Source organism: Culex pipiens, chromosome 3, assembly GCF_016801865.2.
Source record: "Culex pipiens pallens isolate TS chromosome 3, TS_CPP_V2, whole genome shotgun sequence".
Taxonomy (NCBI): domain Eukaryota; kingdom Metazoa; phylum Arthropoda; class Insecta; order Diptera; family Culicidae; genus Culex; species Culex pipiens.
In genome coordinates, this window is record NC_068939.1 from 117640953 (window position 1) to 117657713 (window position 16761).

The following is a 16761-nucleotide window of genomic DNA, read 5'->3' on the forward strand; positions in this document are numbered from 1 at the left end:
TTATAAGAAATATCGTTACAGTTTCACACAAACATAAAATTTCACGGGATTTCACGGAAAAAGCCAAATTTCGCGGATTTCACGCTGTCCGCGAAATCGTGAAATTTCACTAACCCTATACATAAGAAACCCATGGCGAGATCAAAGTTAGCAAGAGAAGTGAGAAGTTTCACAACGCAGATGCTAACAGTTTTTTTCATATTTTTTGTTGTCAAAATTCAGCGTTTTTAACACTGGAACGCCCAACGCATGTCCAACTTACACGGACGCCCAAGCCTCCCAAAAAAGTTGGAACGGTAACTTCAACTCGCTGGTTCTCGGGCCTAACTCAACCGATCAAGATGATTCTTCTTTCTAGTGATTCGTTAGGATGTCTAGATGATTCTAGAACTTTGCAGAACTTTTTTGATCAAATCTGTAATTTCTGCGACCGAAAACATCGTTCCACCTTTTTTAAAAAAGACCGCCTCCGCGGAATTTTCGGCGAATTTTTTTTTACACGTGAAAAAAAAAGTTGGAACGATGTTTTTGATCGCAAAAATTACAGATTTGATCAAATTAAGTTCTGCAAAGTTCTAGAATCATCTAGACATCCTAACAAATAACTGGAAAGAAGAATCGTCCCGATTGATTGAGTAATGCCCGAGAACCATTGAGTTGAAGTTACCGTTCCAACTTTTTTGGAGCCTTGGGCTTTGGAATGTTAAGGAGAGACAATAAGATTCAATATAATATTGCGCAATTCCCACTAACTTGGACTTCGCACTATATTATTGCTATCGATCGCACTATTGCGACTTGTCAAAATGGCTTGGAAAATTTAAAATTTTCGCAAAAAAGGTCAAAGCGAGCCGCGGTTGCCAATCGTTTTTCAGCTGTCAATCGCAATTTAAAAGTGCGAAGCGTCCAGTCTGGTGGAATCTGCGACTGGACATGTAAACAAACAAAAGCTGGTTGCCTAGTTTTTTGAAATGTTGTTGTCAAAAGTGCGAGAAATAAGTGCGGGCAAAATCCAAGTTACAGTGGAAGGATCAATATATAATGCCAAAGAAATCGCGCTTTAAAAATATGTTGTGTTCTACTCCCAAAAATTATATAACAAAATTTCGAAATCAACCACTACTTTTCTTCAGATTCATAAATTCTCACTTAATATCACTAGGGATTCATGATAAAATCGTTTACTTACTGATGTTGTTTTGACAGTTGGGGAGAGATTTCCAAATATTCGCTTGAAAGAAACGAAATTTTGCGTTAAATTTATCGTTTCAAGAAAAAAAATTTTGATTGTAATTTAGCCATAATTTTTACTTCTAGTTTTGTAAAAAGAACTTGAAAAAATATTTTTATTTAGTAAGGATTACCTTACGTTAGGCCTGGCCGTATTTTTTTTTAAATTTTTGCATCAAAATACCATCATGCTGGTTCGAAATGTTGACAGTCCACTGACAGTAAAGCATTTTGTTTTTACATTGAATGGTTTAGAACATTTTATAAACGATAAATTTAAAATATGCGAATGATGTTCAGTCTTCAGTAACTCTTGTTAGTGGCACGGTTTCGTGAATACACAAACATTAAAGGCTCTGCTTTTGGTCATAAATGTCGTTTACACCTTAACCGGAAAACTATGCTCATGCCTTAAAAGTAAGGTGAAGCGCTGTTTTTTGAAATTTATAAATTTTATCATGGAATTTTTACTTCATTTAAACAATGTTGCAACAGCATTTTCAGAACTTTTTTCTAAAAATCTTCACAAATCCATTAAAATATCACCCAGCCCACCCTTCATCCGCTGCTGTGATAAACTGCAAAGTTTTCCGGTTCCCTGCACTTCTTGGCCGTGCTTCGGTGCACTTTCCACAAAGGATATTATTTTAATCCTGCTTACCACCAGCACCGGCACCGTCATGCTCACCGGCTTCATGTTCAGCACCTGGGTTTTCCGGTGCACACCAAGTCGACCTGTTGGCAAGCTGCTCCGGACGAAGTAGAAAATCCTTCTAAACAATTACTTGAAATTTTCCGGGTTTTCACCTGGCACACAGAGGATTTTCAAGTGCGCACTCGGAGAATTGTACAAAAGCTCTGTGTGTGTGTGTGCTGGGGGCCATCAGTTTTGATTTAGTGAGCAGCTTTTGAGCTCCCGGAATGAAGATAACAACTTGGGGTGAAAGTTGGTTGATTTATCAAAAGTTGTGCAACTTTCAACGGAATGGTTCCCCAACGAGACATTCCGGAGGGCAAGAAAAAGTTTCCAACACTCATAATGGGAAAGTTCATAAAATTGCCAACAAGAATGACAGTAGTTTTGGAGCAAAAGTTTTTTTTTATGAAGAATTTTCACATTCCTTGTGGGATAAGTAAACAAGCATTTTCTACTTTCGAAATTGCATTTTTTTTTCTGCGAAACCGGAAGTCAACCGGTGCGGTTTGATTCGGGAGGATGTAAAGCAAAATTGTAAAATTGTTCTGCAACAAGATCTGCTTGGCGAACCAGCCATAACTGATGATGATATCCTTACAAGACCCCATATTTATCTTCCACAATGTTCCACTTTCCTGGTACACCTCGTAGGAGAAATAAAGAAAAATCTTACTATAGGAGGGAAAAACAAAACCGGAAGTTCGTGACATTTTTCTGTTTCCCTTCACGGATGCACAACATTGTTGTCCTACATCCAAGCAGGGGCGGGTGGAAAAACTTTCCAAAGTGGGTAATATTACATCAGCACACGTTCGCTTAGTTTGATCCGGAAAGGATTATCATTTTCTAAACAGCTCAGCTGTGCAATGTGTGCCATGTGACTCCTTCGGGCGAGATGGAGCAGGAGAATGCATTCAAAGTGGAATAACATTTTTCAACTTGTTTTGCTTAGTTGTTACGGGGAATGTTGTTTGGTTTGTTTTTCAAATTTTAGGGGATTTTTAAAAAGCTGCACTCTTATAAATGTCGATGGGTGGAAGTTTATTTTAACTTCATAAAAGATTAAATTTATCTCATATAGCATTTTATAAAAGTAAACGATAGATACAATATAAATTGGCTCGAAACTATCTCGTAGCAGACTGCTGCAGAGTAATGGTTTTTTTTTTTCAAAGTAGAGAAAAGTAAAGAAGGAAAACTAAATCAAATTCCGTAGAACAGGATATTGCTTTTCCAGTGTATTTTACTACTAAGGTTGGTGTTACAGCAACTAGGGTGGTTACAAAAAAATGCTTGGAGTGTTCTTTTGAAGCACTCCCAAATGTGTCAGGGAGGTTCTGAAATTGTTAATTGTTTGTAAACGCTCAAAATATATATGGGTAATTCTCTACCAACTCACACGAAATCGGGAAAAGTTGCCCCGACCCCTCTTCGATTTGCGCAAAACTTTATCCTACGGGGTAACTTTAGTTCCTGATCACGAACCCGAGGTCCATTTTTTGATATCTCGTGACGGAGGGGTGGTACGACCCCTTTCAGTTTTGAGCATGCCAAAATGAGGTGTTTTTCAATAATTTGCAGCCTGAAACGGTGATGAGATAGAAATTTGGTGTCAAAGTGACTTTTATGTAAAATTAGAAGCCCGATTTGAAGGCGTACTCAGAATTCCGAATAAACGTATTTTTCATCTAAAAAAAACACTTAAAAAAGTTTTAAAAACTTTTCCATTTTCCGTTACTTGACTGTAAAAAATTTTGGAACATGTCATTTTATGGGAAATTTAATGTACTTTTCGAATCTACATTGACCCAGAAGTGTCATTTTTTCATTCAGAACAATTTTTTTCATTTTAAAATGGCGTGTTTTTTTCTAACTTTGCAGGGTTATTTTTTAAAAGTGTAAGAATGTTCTACAAAGTTGTAGAGCAGACATTTACAAAAATTTTGATATAACAAAGCCATCAGCGATGAGAAAACAGCAGCAGTAACCTCACTTGCTGTCGGGGCAATTGCAGTAGCTCGCTGCGAATGCACTTACGATGATGGAAAAATAATGAAGTCATTCGGAATTGATGGGATCCTTGCGTTCTGGAGAGTCTGGACGTCGTTTCGTTAAACGCCAAGTTAAATGGGTCGGTCATTTGTATTAGCTTTTCCAGGCAAAAAGCAACTAATCAGCGTTCGTAGTCGTTGAAAATTGCCCTTTTTTAAATGGAGGTTGCTATTGTGCGAGTTTCGCTCTAGTAAAGTGTTAAATTTATTTTCAAAATGAGTTCCATAAATCAAAATCAGATTGTAAACTCAACCTTAAAGCTCCACCATAAATTGTACCGCACACATTCAGCTACTTTCGATAAATCCAGAAGGTGAGGAGGGAAAAAATGTAAACGGTAAAGGTTCACTTCCATTTGCTTGACTCCCTGAGAACTCGAAAACGACGCCGACACCAGGGTTCCCAGGGTAATGATTTACAGGTTGCGATATTCCAAGTGCGGGTAAAGCGCCCTTGTTTCAACATCGTCCTGGGCAACGCGCACACACACCCACACATATCGTGCGATCAAATTTACGACGATTGGTGAATATGGTGGTGGCAAAAAATGTCGCAACATGGCAAGAATAAAAAAAAGTGTCCCAAGTGTGACATGATGGCGAGATTCCCCGGCGAATCACACCGTCATAAGGAGTTGTAAATTTTTGGGTTTTTATGGAGGAAAATTGAAAAATCTAAATTTAGTTCAAAAATTCTAAAAATCAAAAGATGAAAGAATATGTGTTTTCTTACAAATATCTATCTAAAATTTAAGTGCAATGTTAGTTCCACATTTTGGAAGGTTGCCCAGGCATCGAATAAAATTGTTGTGGTTTGACCATTTTAAAAGTTTCTCATAAAAATCTGCCAAAGTGACGTTAATTTGGGATCACCCAATGTATGAGCCGACCAAGACCTTTTTTAGTGGATTTCCTAGCCGAAATAAAGGCTTTTTGGCTAAAAGACATTACATAGTGTCTTGGTCGAACAAAACCTAAAACTGGACTTAATTTACAGAGTGTTGAAATACTCTTAGATTATTTTCAATCTATATTTTTTAACAAGTTTTCCAGTTTATTACCTTCTCATTTCCACTATAATAAAAAAATCTTCGAATATAACATTGGCAACCCTGGCCAACTCAAGATCTCGTGCAATTGCGTTATGCGAACAACCGACAAGGATAAGGACCCCGGTCGTCGTCACACTGCCAAGATATATTCCGTCGCCTTCCGGGACCAGTTCCGATGTGCCTTGTGTCACCACCGCAGAGCAGCACCGCCGTTGGTGTCGGAAGCGCTAAACCTGGTGCCTGTGGGTCGACAACAGAGCAAGGAAAAATGAATCGGCTGGAAATAAGCCTGATTTTCCAACAGTACACCTAGTTTACGTAATAGAGTTGGTTCGTACGTACCGTCTTTCTTCTCTTTTTTTTTTTTGGTTCAGTGCGGACATGTTAATATATCGCCGAGAAGGATTATTGCGTCTTTCAAAACCTTTCCGACAGGCCACCTTTTGTGCCCGAAGTGGGGCTTGTTGGGTAGAAAATTGGTTGTCAAATAGGACGAGTTATACGGTTTGTTAGCTACGTTAAAGTTTCAGAGAATTATATTGAATCGGACGACTTTCGATTGAATTATTGCGTTCTAACGAACTAAATAAGTCTGCTTTAGTTAATTGTTGATCCAATAGATTTAATTTATTTGTAAAGAAAAAAACTAACCTAACCTTCTACATGTTTCATAAACGTCTCTTATTCGTCGTTTTAACTATCGTGATTGTTCACCTTGGTTCTGGATAAGAAGATCGAAGTGTATACCTGAAAATAAAGAAAAAATGTAGGTTTTAGAACTTTGGTTTATCAACTTATTTTGGCATGGGAATTTCTTGAACAAAATAATTAGAACCGTATGTTTTGTTTGGCAATTAGGGTGATCCTATTCGAACAAAGATGGTTGCATTTTTGCCATTTTTCAATAAAATATTCCTCGGAACAGCTGAACCATTTTAAGCTTCTAATTAAAAATATTTAGGCGTTTAAGGAAAAAATATTTGTTTTGATTATGCTTTCCCTGTTCCTGAGGGGAACACCCGTGAAGAGTATCGGGGCCGGCATTTACAAAGCGTATTCAGTGACAGTTAATTAAAAAAGCCCTGTTTGTGACGATACACCAGTTTTGTTGGTCCGAGCCGGGAATTGAACCCCGATCTACCGCTTACGAGGCGGAAGCATTACCACTGGGCTACGTGACTCGGTCTAAAAAAACTTATGCATCTTGAAAATTTGCTAGCCTAGTTGCTGGATCTGCATAAAGATCAACTGAAAACTTTATTTGCTGAATTGAAATTAGTGGGAGCAAAATGCCTATAGCCGTCAGTATTCTTTTTTTTATTGATTTTTCATTTAATTTTAAAAATACTGACAATGATTTTTCAAATCCTAAAACGGTTGCATCCATCAATAAAATTTTAAGAAGATTTCTTGAAAATAAAATTTTTGCAGTCAAACTTAAAGTACAGTCATCCCTCATATTCGAAACAGTTTACAGATCGGCCAATGTTCAAAAAATCATAGCAAATCGATAATTGAACTTAATGATTCGTTTTTACTTGAAGGCAGTGTTTTGCTGCTCTTAAGGAAATAGTCTTGAGATGTAGTTTTTTGTTTTAAAAGTAATATTTTTACTAGTGAAATACCAAGGGAATGTCCAAATAAAGGACCTAAAAATAATAGGGTCAACAGAAAAGATGCATTTGGCATGCTATTGAGAAATTATCACAAAAATGTTCAGAATTTGTGAGTGTTCCGAATATGTGGGATGACTGTACCACGCTTCTCCATAGAAATGATTATCCAAACTCATTTTGCTGGAGACCGCTTGGTTCTAATGCAGTTGAAATAGCGCAGATTTGCTTTTACGAGTTTTATACAAAATTATAATTTATAATCGAGTATTGCGCGTATTCCCGAGAAAGACACGCGGCAAACCCGCCTCGAAACGACGCGCCGCACTTTCGGCAAATGCGTGCTGTCAAATCCCATACTGCGCGTTTTGTTTTTGTTGATCTTCTACTTCGAATCGCCTGGCATTGTTGTCAGGTATGTTTTATATTGCACCAAAAGTGCAGAAAATCACTGGCAACAATGTCTATGGCATATTCTGAAATGCCACTCGGCGTGTACCTTTGAAAGAAACGGACAGTATTTCATTTAAACAACATCCACGATGCATTTTTTCATGCCGGATATGATTTCGTTTCATCAAAGTTTGTACAACTTATTAAGGTTTTATCTCATTTCTGTTATCTTTCAAAGTCATCACTGCTTAGTAATTGCCAAATAAATTGCGGCGCACAATTGTTTGCCAACTCGTTGAGGTAGTTTGGTTGCTGCAAATCATCTTTCCAAAATTGCTGCCTAAACATTGAAGGAGATACTTAATCTGGCTGCTGTTTATTCCGGCAGCGATTTAGCAAATCCAAACAAATATTGTTGTCCAATGCAATGTAAACAGATAGCTCCGGTTTACTGGTAGAGTAGGGGTTCCTATTTTGTTCTTTTTTTATTTTGAATATAAATTTTCATTTTTTCCATCATTTTATAATACAAATCGATGCTTATCAATAGTAACTTAGTAAAAAACAATTCAAGAAATTTCAATCAATTATGGATCCACAACATTCACAATAACCGCTGAACAGAGATTACAGCGTATTAAGTTTCAAGTTCTTGTTGTGCCAAACTTTTCAACGCAATCGAGTGAAGTGCTTTTTCGGAAGCAACAACCAGAAGAGCATTGAGGTAGGGTTCGCAAAGGGAATATTTGCGTTTGATATTGTATTAAAAGTCCTAACGATGACAACAAAAACTGAAACAACAACAAGTGTATACAGCATGTACCCGAACAAACAGAACCATTCAGGTGTGGTGGACAACCGTTTGGTTAGCCCCAGGGTGGTTCCGGAAGGGGTGGTGGTGTGGAAACCCCAAAATGGGACAAGATTATGGCGGTGGTGGTTACAAAAAATGTGTACTTTCGGGTTATGTTTGCGCACACCGTACCAGGTTGCAAATGCAAACGGAGGACACGGTACACCAAACAGGGTGGATTAGATGTTTGAGCTTTCAACTCTAAATTTGGACAGATTTCGAACAAAATATCATAATTTTATAAGAATTATTTAATTTAATCCTTGTTTTTTTTTTTATTAACAACTAGGATTGTTTTTAAGAGCGAGTTTTTCACCGATGTGAAACAGGTCGTATCGAGGTGCTCCGATTTGGATGAAACTTTCAGGGTTTGTTTGTCTATACATGAGATGAACTCATGCCAAATATGAGCCCTCTACGACAAAGAGAAGTGGGTTAAAACGGGCATTGAAGTTTGAGGTCCAAAAAACATGAAAACTCTTAAAATTGCTCGCATTTCCGTAAAACTTCATCGATTCTTGTTCTTTTAGATGCATTCGAAAAGTCTTTTGAAGCCCTTCAAAATGTGCTATAGACATCCAGGATTGGTTTGACTTTTTCTCATAGCTTTTGCAAAAAACTGTTAAAAATTGATTTTTTTAAAACCTTAATAACTTTTTGCAACAGCCTCCAACACCCATACTCCCATAGGTCAAAAGTTAGGGAATTTCATGGACTATAAGCCTACAGTATTAACTTTTTGGCCAATCGCAGTTTTTCTCATAGTTTCACATTTTTTCTAGAACAAACATTTTACAACGTTAGTTTTTGTCCTGTAGGCCTCCATAGCGGCACTTTTTGGTCTCAATTTTGACATATTCGGAATCCTTAGAAAATTTTACATTAGATTGAGGTGCTGGAATTTTTAATTTGATTGAAAAAAATGCCATTTACAATTAATTAAAATATTATTTAGCATTTTGTCGGATTAGGGGTCAAACAAGTTTTCGCCTACTTGATACAGCATTTGACGTATTGATCAGAGGGTAAATAAGATATATTTCTTTTTTCAAAAATGTTTTATTTATTTATTTTTTAAATCAAAATTATAACTCCAACATTTCTAACTTACGTGAAATTGTCCGAGGATTCCGAATATGACAAAATTAACACTTAAACTACCATCCTCAATATTATCCCGCGAACTACCAAGCTAGCGAAAAAAGGCGAAGTCCAACTTCAAACAGCTGTATCTCGGCTCCCTGTGGACGGATTTTCAAAATTCAAGAAGCAAAAGATGCGGACAGATCTCTAGATTATTTTGCTTTTTGAAAAGTCAAAAACAGAGGCACTTACCCTAAATTATTCCCAAAACCAACCAGGTAACTTTTTTTTAGCCCTCTATTTTCTAGTTGTTTTGCATGTTGGATCGAATGTTGAATGACAATTTGTTTAAAATTTTATCATAATGCAAGTTACAGTACAATTATAATACCCAATACCATATTGGACCGATTTGGCCACATTGGGACCGGTTCCAGGTTCTCCGGTGAAACCCGGAATATCCCCAATTCCAGAGTATTTTCAAGAATTTTATTAGAATGGCAATATGGGTATCAAAATTCAACATTTTCAAAATCAAGCTCACTGATGACGCTGAAAACCATTTTGGACATATCTGGCCACTTAGGGACCGGTTCCAGGTTCTCCGGTGGAACCCGGAATATCCCCAATTCCAGAGTATTTTCAAGAATTTTATTAGCGTGGCAATATGGGTATCAAAATTCAGCATTTTCAAAATCAAGCTCACTGATGACGCTGAAAACCATTTTGGACATATCTGGCCACTTTGGGACCGGTTCCAGGTTCTCCGGTGAAACCCGGAATATCTCCAATTCCAGAGTATTTTCAAGAATTTTATTAGAGTGGCAATATGGGTATCAAAATTCAGCATTTTCAAAATCAAGCTCACTGATGACGCTGAAAACCATTTTGGACATATCTGGCCACTTTAGGACCGGTTCCAGGTTCTCCGGTGAAACCCGGAATATCCCCAATTCCAGAGTATTTTCAAGAATTTTATTAGAATGGCAATATGGGTATCAAAATTCAGCATTTTCAAAATCAAGCTCACTGATGACGCTGAAAACCATTTTGGACATATCTGGCCACTTTGGGACCGGTTCCAGGTTCTCCGGTGAAACCCGGAATATCCCCAATTCCAGAGTATTTTCAAGAATTTTATTAGAATGGCAATATGGGTATCAAAATTCACCATTTTCAAAATCAAGCTCACTGATGACGCTGAAAACCATTTTGGACATATCTGGCCATTTCGGGACCGGTTCCAGGTTTTCCGGTGGAACCCGGAATATCCCCAATTACAGAGCAATTTCAAGAATTTTATTAGAGTGGCAATATGGGTATCAAAATTTAGCATTTTCAAAATCAAGCTCACTGATGACGCTGAAAACCATTTTGGACATATCTGGCCACTTTGGGACCGATTCCAGGTTCTCCGGTGAAACCCGGAATATCTCCAATTCCAGAGTATTTTCAAGAATTTTATTAGAGTGGCAATATGGGTATCAAAATTCAGCATTTTCAAAATCAAGCTCATTGATGACGCTGAAAACCATTTTGGACATATCTGGCCACTTTAGGACCGGTTCCAGGTTCTCCGGTGAAACCCGGAATATCTCCAATTCCAGAGTATTTTCAAGAATTTTATTAGAATGGCAATATGGGTATCAAAATTCAGCATTTTCAAAATCAAGCTCACTGATGACGCTGAAAACCATTTTGGACATATCTGGCCACTTAGGGACCGGTTCCAGGTTCTCCGGTGGAACCCGGAATATCCCCAATTCCAGAGTATTTTCAAGAATTTTATTAGAATGGCAATATGGGTATCAAAATTCAGCATTTTCAAAATCAAGCTCACTGATGACGCTGAAAACCATTTTGGACATATCTGGCCACTTTGGGACCGATTCCAGGTTCTCCGGTGAAACCCGGAATATCTCCAATTCCAGAGTATTTTCAAGAATTTTATTAGAGTGGCAATATGGGTATCAAAATTCAGCATTTTCAAAATCAAGCTCATTGATGACGCTGAAAACCATTTTGGACATATCTGGCCACTTTAGGACCGGTTCCAGGTTCTCCGGTGAAACCCGGAATATCTCCAATTCCAGAGTATTTTCAAGAATTTTATTAGAATGGCAATATGGGTATCAAAATTCAGCATTTTCAAAATCAAGCTCACTGATGACGCTGAAAACCATTTTGGACATATCTGGCCACTTAGGGACCGGTTCCAGGTTCTCCGGTGGAACCCGGAATATCCCCAATTCCAGAGTATTTTCAAGAATTTTATTAGAATGGCAATATGGGTATCAAAATTCAGCATTTTCAAAATCAAGCTCACTGATGACGCTGAAAACCATTTTGGACATATCTGGCCACTTTAGGACCGGTTCCAGGTTCTCCGGTGAAACCCGGAATATCCCCAATTCCAGAGTATTTTCAAGAATTTTATTAGAGTGGCAATATGGGTATCAAAATTCAGCATTTTCAAAATCAAGCTCATTGATGACGCTGAAAACCATTTTGGACATATCTGGCCACTTTAGGACCGGTTCCAGGTTCTCCGGTGAAACCCGGAATATCTCCAATTCCAGAGTATTTTCAAGAATTTTATTAGAATGGCAATATGGGTATCAAAATTCAGCATTTTCAAAATCAAGCTCACTGATGACGCTGAAAACCATTTTGGACATATCTGGCCACTTAGGGACCGGTTCCAGGTTCTCCGGTGGAACCCGGAATATCCCCAATTCCAGAGTATTTTCAAGAATTTTATTAGAATGGCAATATGGGTATCAAAATTCAGCATTTTCAAAATCAAGCTCACTGATGACGCTGAAAACCATTTTGGACATATCTGGCCACTTTAGGACCGGTTCCCGGTTCTCCGGTGAAACCCGGAATATCCCCAATTCCAGAGTATTTTCAAGAATTTTATTAGAGTGGCAATATGGGTATCAAAATTCAGCATTTTCAAAATCAAGCTCACTGATGACGCTGAAAACCATTTTGGACATATCTGGCCACTTAGGGACCGGTTCCAGGTTCTCCGGTGGAACCCGGAATATCCCCAATTCCAGAGTATTTTCAAGAATTTTATTAGAATGGCAATATGGGTATCAAAATTCAGCATTTTCAAAATCAAGCTCACTGATGACGCTGAAAACCATTTTGGACATATCTGGCCACTTTGGGACCGATTCCAGGTTCTCCGGTGAAACCCGGAATATCTCCAATTCCAGAGTATTTTCAAGAATTTTATTAGAGTGGCAATATGGGTATCAAAATTCAGCATTTTCAAAATCAAGCTCATTGATGACGCTGAAAACCATTTTGGACATATCTGGCCACTTTAGGACCGGTTCCAGGTTCTCCGGTGAAACCCGGAATATCTCCAATTCCAGAGTATTTTCAAGAATTTTATTAGAATGGCAATATGGGTATCAAAATTCAGCATTTTCAAAATCAAGCTCACTGATGACGCTGAAAACCATTTTGGACATATCTGGCCACTTAGGGACCGGTTCCAGGTTCTCCGGTGGAACCCGGAATATCCCCAATTCCAGAGTATTTTCAAGAATTTTATTAGAATGGCAATATGGGTATCAAAATTCAGCATTTTCAAAATCAAGCTCACTGATGACGCTGAAAACCATTTTGGACATATCTGGCCACTTTAGGACCGGTTCCAGGTTCTCCGGTGAAACCCGGAATATCCCCAATTCCAGAGTATTTTCAAGAATTTTATTAGAGTGGCAATATGGGTATCAAAATTCAGCATTTTCAAAATCAAGCTCATTGATGACGCTGAAAACCATTTTGTACATATCTGGCCACTTTAGGACCGGTTCCAGGTTCTCCGGTGAAACCCGGAATATCCCCAATTCCAGAGTATTTTCAAGAATTTTATTAGAGTGGCAATATGAGTATCAAAATTCAGCATTTTCAAAATCAAGCTCATTGAAGACGCTGAAAACCATTTTGGACATATCTGGCCACTTTAGGACCGGTTCCAGGTTCTCCGGTGAAACCCGGAATATCCCCAATTCCAGAGTATTTTCAAGAATTTTATTAGAGTGGCAATATGTGTATCAAAATTCAGCATTTTCAAAATCAAGCTCACTGATGACGCTGAAAACCATTTTGGTCATATCTGGCCACTTTAGGACCGGTTCCAGGTTCTCCGGTGAAACCCGGAATATCTCCAATTCCAGAGTATTTTCAAGAATTTTATTAGAGTGGCAATATGGGTATCAAAATTCAGCATTTTCAAAATCAAGCTTATTGATGACGCTGAGAACCATTTTGGACATATCTGGTCATTTTGGGATCGGTTCCAGGTTCTCCGGTGAAACCCGGAATATCCCAACTACGGAGTATTTTCAAGAAATTTATTGGGGGAGCATTATGGGTATCCAAATTCAGCATTTATTGATGACGCTAAAGACCATTTTGGACATATCTGGCCACTTTGGGACCGGTTCCAGGTTCTCCAGTAGAACCCGGAATACCCCCAATGCCAGAGTATTTTCAAGAATTTTATTGGATTGGCAATATTGGTATCAAAATTCAGCATTTCCAAATCAAGCTCATTGATTAAAATAAAAACTAAAAACTATTTTGGACATATCTGGCCACTTTGGGACCGGTTCCAGGTTCTCCAGTGGAACCCGGAACAACCCCAATTACGGAGCTTTTCCTAGATGGCAATATGGGTATCAAAATTCAGCATTTTCAAAATAAAGTTTTTTGTTGACACTCAAATTATTTTTTTGGAATGATTTTGAAAATGCTAAATTTTGTTATGCGTATTGCCACTCCAATAAAATTCTTGAAATTGCTCTGTAATTGGGGATATTCCGGGTTTCACCGGAAAACCTGGAACCGGTCCCAAAATGGCCAGATATGTCCAAAATGGGTATTAGCGTCATCAATGAGTTTTATTTTGAAAATGCTGAATTTTGATACCCATATTGCCACTCTAATAAATTTCTTGAAAATACTCCGTAGTTCCACCGGAGAACCTGGAACCGGTTCCAAAGTGGCCAGATATGTTCAAAATAGTTTTTTGCGTCATCAATGAGCTTGATTTTGAAAATGCTGAATTTTGACACCCATATTGCCACTCTGATAAAATTCTTGAAAATACTGTAGAATTGGGGATATTCCGGGTTCCACCGGAGAATCTGGAACCGGTCCCAAAGTGGCCAGATATGTCCAAAATGGTTTTCAGCGTCATCAGTGAGCTTGATTTTGGAAATGCTGAATTTTGATACCCATATTGCCACTCCAATAAAATTCTTGAAAATACTCTGGAATTGGGGATATTCCGGGTTCCACCGGAGAATCTGGAACCGGTCCCAAAGTGGCCAGATATGTCCAAAATGGTTTTCAGCGTCATCAGTGAGCTTGATTTTGAAAATGCTAAATTTTGATACCCATATTGCCACTCTAATAAAATTCTTGAAATTGCTCTGTAATTGGGGATATTCCGGGTTCCACCGGAAAACCTGGAACCGGTCCCGAAATGGCCAGATATGTCCAAAATGGTTTTCAGCGTCATCAATGAGTTTTATTTTGAAAATGCTGAATTTTGATACCCATATTGCCACTCTAATAAAATTCATGAAAATACTGTAGAATTGGGGATATTCCGGATTCCACCGGAGAACCTGGAATCGGTCCCAAAATGGCCAGAAGTATCCAAAAATGGTTTTAGCGTCATCAATGAGTTTTATTTTGAAAATGCTGAATTTTGATACCCATATTGCCACTCTAATAAAATTCATGAAAATACTGTAGAATTGGGGATATTCCGGATTCCACCGGAGAACCTGGAATCGGTCCCAAAATGGCCAGAAGTATCCAAAAATGGTTTTAGCGTCATCAATGAGTTTTATTTTGAAAATGCTGAATTTTGATACCCATATTGCCACTCTAATAAAATTCTTGAAAATACTCTGGAATTGGAGATATTCCGGGTTTCACCGGAGAACCTGGAACCGGTCCCAATGTGTCCAGATCGGTCCAATATGGTATTGGATATTATAATTGTACTGTAACTTGCATTATGATAAAATTTTAAACAAATTGTCATTCAACATTCGATCCAACATGCAAAACAACTAGAAAATAGAGGGCTAAAAAAAAGTTACCTGGTTGGTTTTGGGAATAACTTAGGGTAAGTGCCTCTGTTTTTGACTTTTCAAAAAGCAAAATAATCTAGAGATCTGTCCGCATCTTTTGCTTCTTGAATTTTGAAAATCCGTCCACAGGGAGCCGAGATACAGCTGTTTGAAGTTGGACTTCGCCTTTTTTCGCTTGCATGGTAGTTTAGGTGTTAAGACCAAAAAGTGCAGTCTTCTTGGCCTACAGGTCAAAAATTACCGTTGTAAAATGTTTGTTCTAGAAAAATCGTAAAACTATGAGAAAAACTGCGATTGGCCAAAAAGTTGATACTGTAGGCTTATAGTCCATGAAATTCCCTAACTTTTGACCTATGGGAGTATGGGTGTTGGAGGCTGCTGCAAAAAGTTATTAAGGTTTTAAAAAAATCCATTTTCAACAGTAATTTGCAAAAGCTATGAGAAAAAGCCAAACCAATCCTGCATGTCTATAGCACATTTTGAAGGGCTTCAAAAGACCATTCGAATGCATCTAAGAGAGTAGGAATTAATGAAGTTTTACGGAAATGCGAGCAATTTTAAGATATTTCATGTGTTTTGGACCTCAAATTTCAATGCCCGTTTTAACCCACTTCTCTTTGCCGTAGAGGGCTCATATTTGGCATGAGTTCATCTCATGTATAAGGGGTCGTGCATAAACCACGTGGCCTTATTTTGGAGAATTTTTGACCCCCCCCTCCCCCCTCATGGTTTTTCGTGGTTTCACGCCAACCCCCCCCCCCCCCCCCTATATGACCACGTGGCTTTTTCCTCCCAGGTGAAAAATCTTAAAAAAAAAACAAAATATGTATAGATTTCAAAAATGTTAATCCACAAATGATGTACCGTCAGTGGTGGTGACTTTTGGTCAAAAAATGATATTACTGTTGTTATTTCAACACAATAAACACATTTCAAATTATATCGCAATAAATATTAATGTTGGGGAATGTTCCTGAATGATTTACCAACATTTTCCCAGAATATGGCTAGTATAATCACACCGTTCATAAATGCCAATCGTTTTAAAATTAACTCAAACTCACCCTTTAGAGGGGGTGACATTGGGTCAAACAGAAAACATTTTAATTTGTGTAGGTGCTGTTACACCATTAAAACCAATTTAATAATATATAAAAAAAATGAAATTCACTTAAAAGTGTGAAAAAAGTATGATATCACAAAGTTAGAGGAAATAATAACAGTATAACAATTTATTGAAATGGTACAGAAAGTAAAAAATACTCTCAACTAAACAAGCAACTTAGTAAAACATATGTATTCAAAATTATGGAATTGCAGTGCAATTAATTGCATCCAGGATAAATATGCTTTAAGAATTAAAGCTATTTTGATTTATAAACAGCATTCATGATTTAATTTAAATGCGCTTTAAAATATTTTCTTAAAATTGAAATTAATTAAATAGAAAAGTTTTGTTTCAGGAAAAAAATATTTTCATTTTATTTTAACCCGTATAGGCCTGGGTGAAACTGAAATCACTAAAATGGCCATAACTCAGCGAAAACTCAATCAATTTGCATACTTCTTTATTGGTTGGACTCGTTAGAATGTCTATTTTCCGAAAATGACCCGCAGAACCCGGAAATGTTCCGGTGGCCGGAGATATTCCGGTGGGT

The 16761-nt window shown here is 37.7% G+C and overlaps 1 protein-coding gene across 1 annotated transcript in view; it reads right to left on the minus strand.

Annotated features, from left to right (window-relative positions):
• The window catches only part of LOC120417894 (serine/threonine-protein kinase GG21441-like), a 265616-nt gene that overhangs the window by 87146 nt on the left and 161709 nt on the right, over window positions 1-16761 (minus strand). The window lies entirely within an intron of this gene.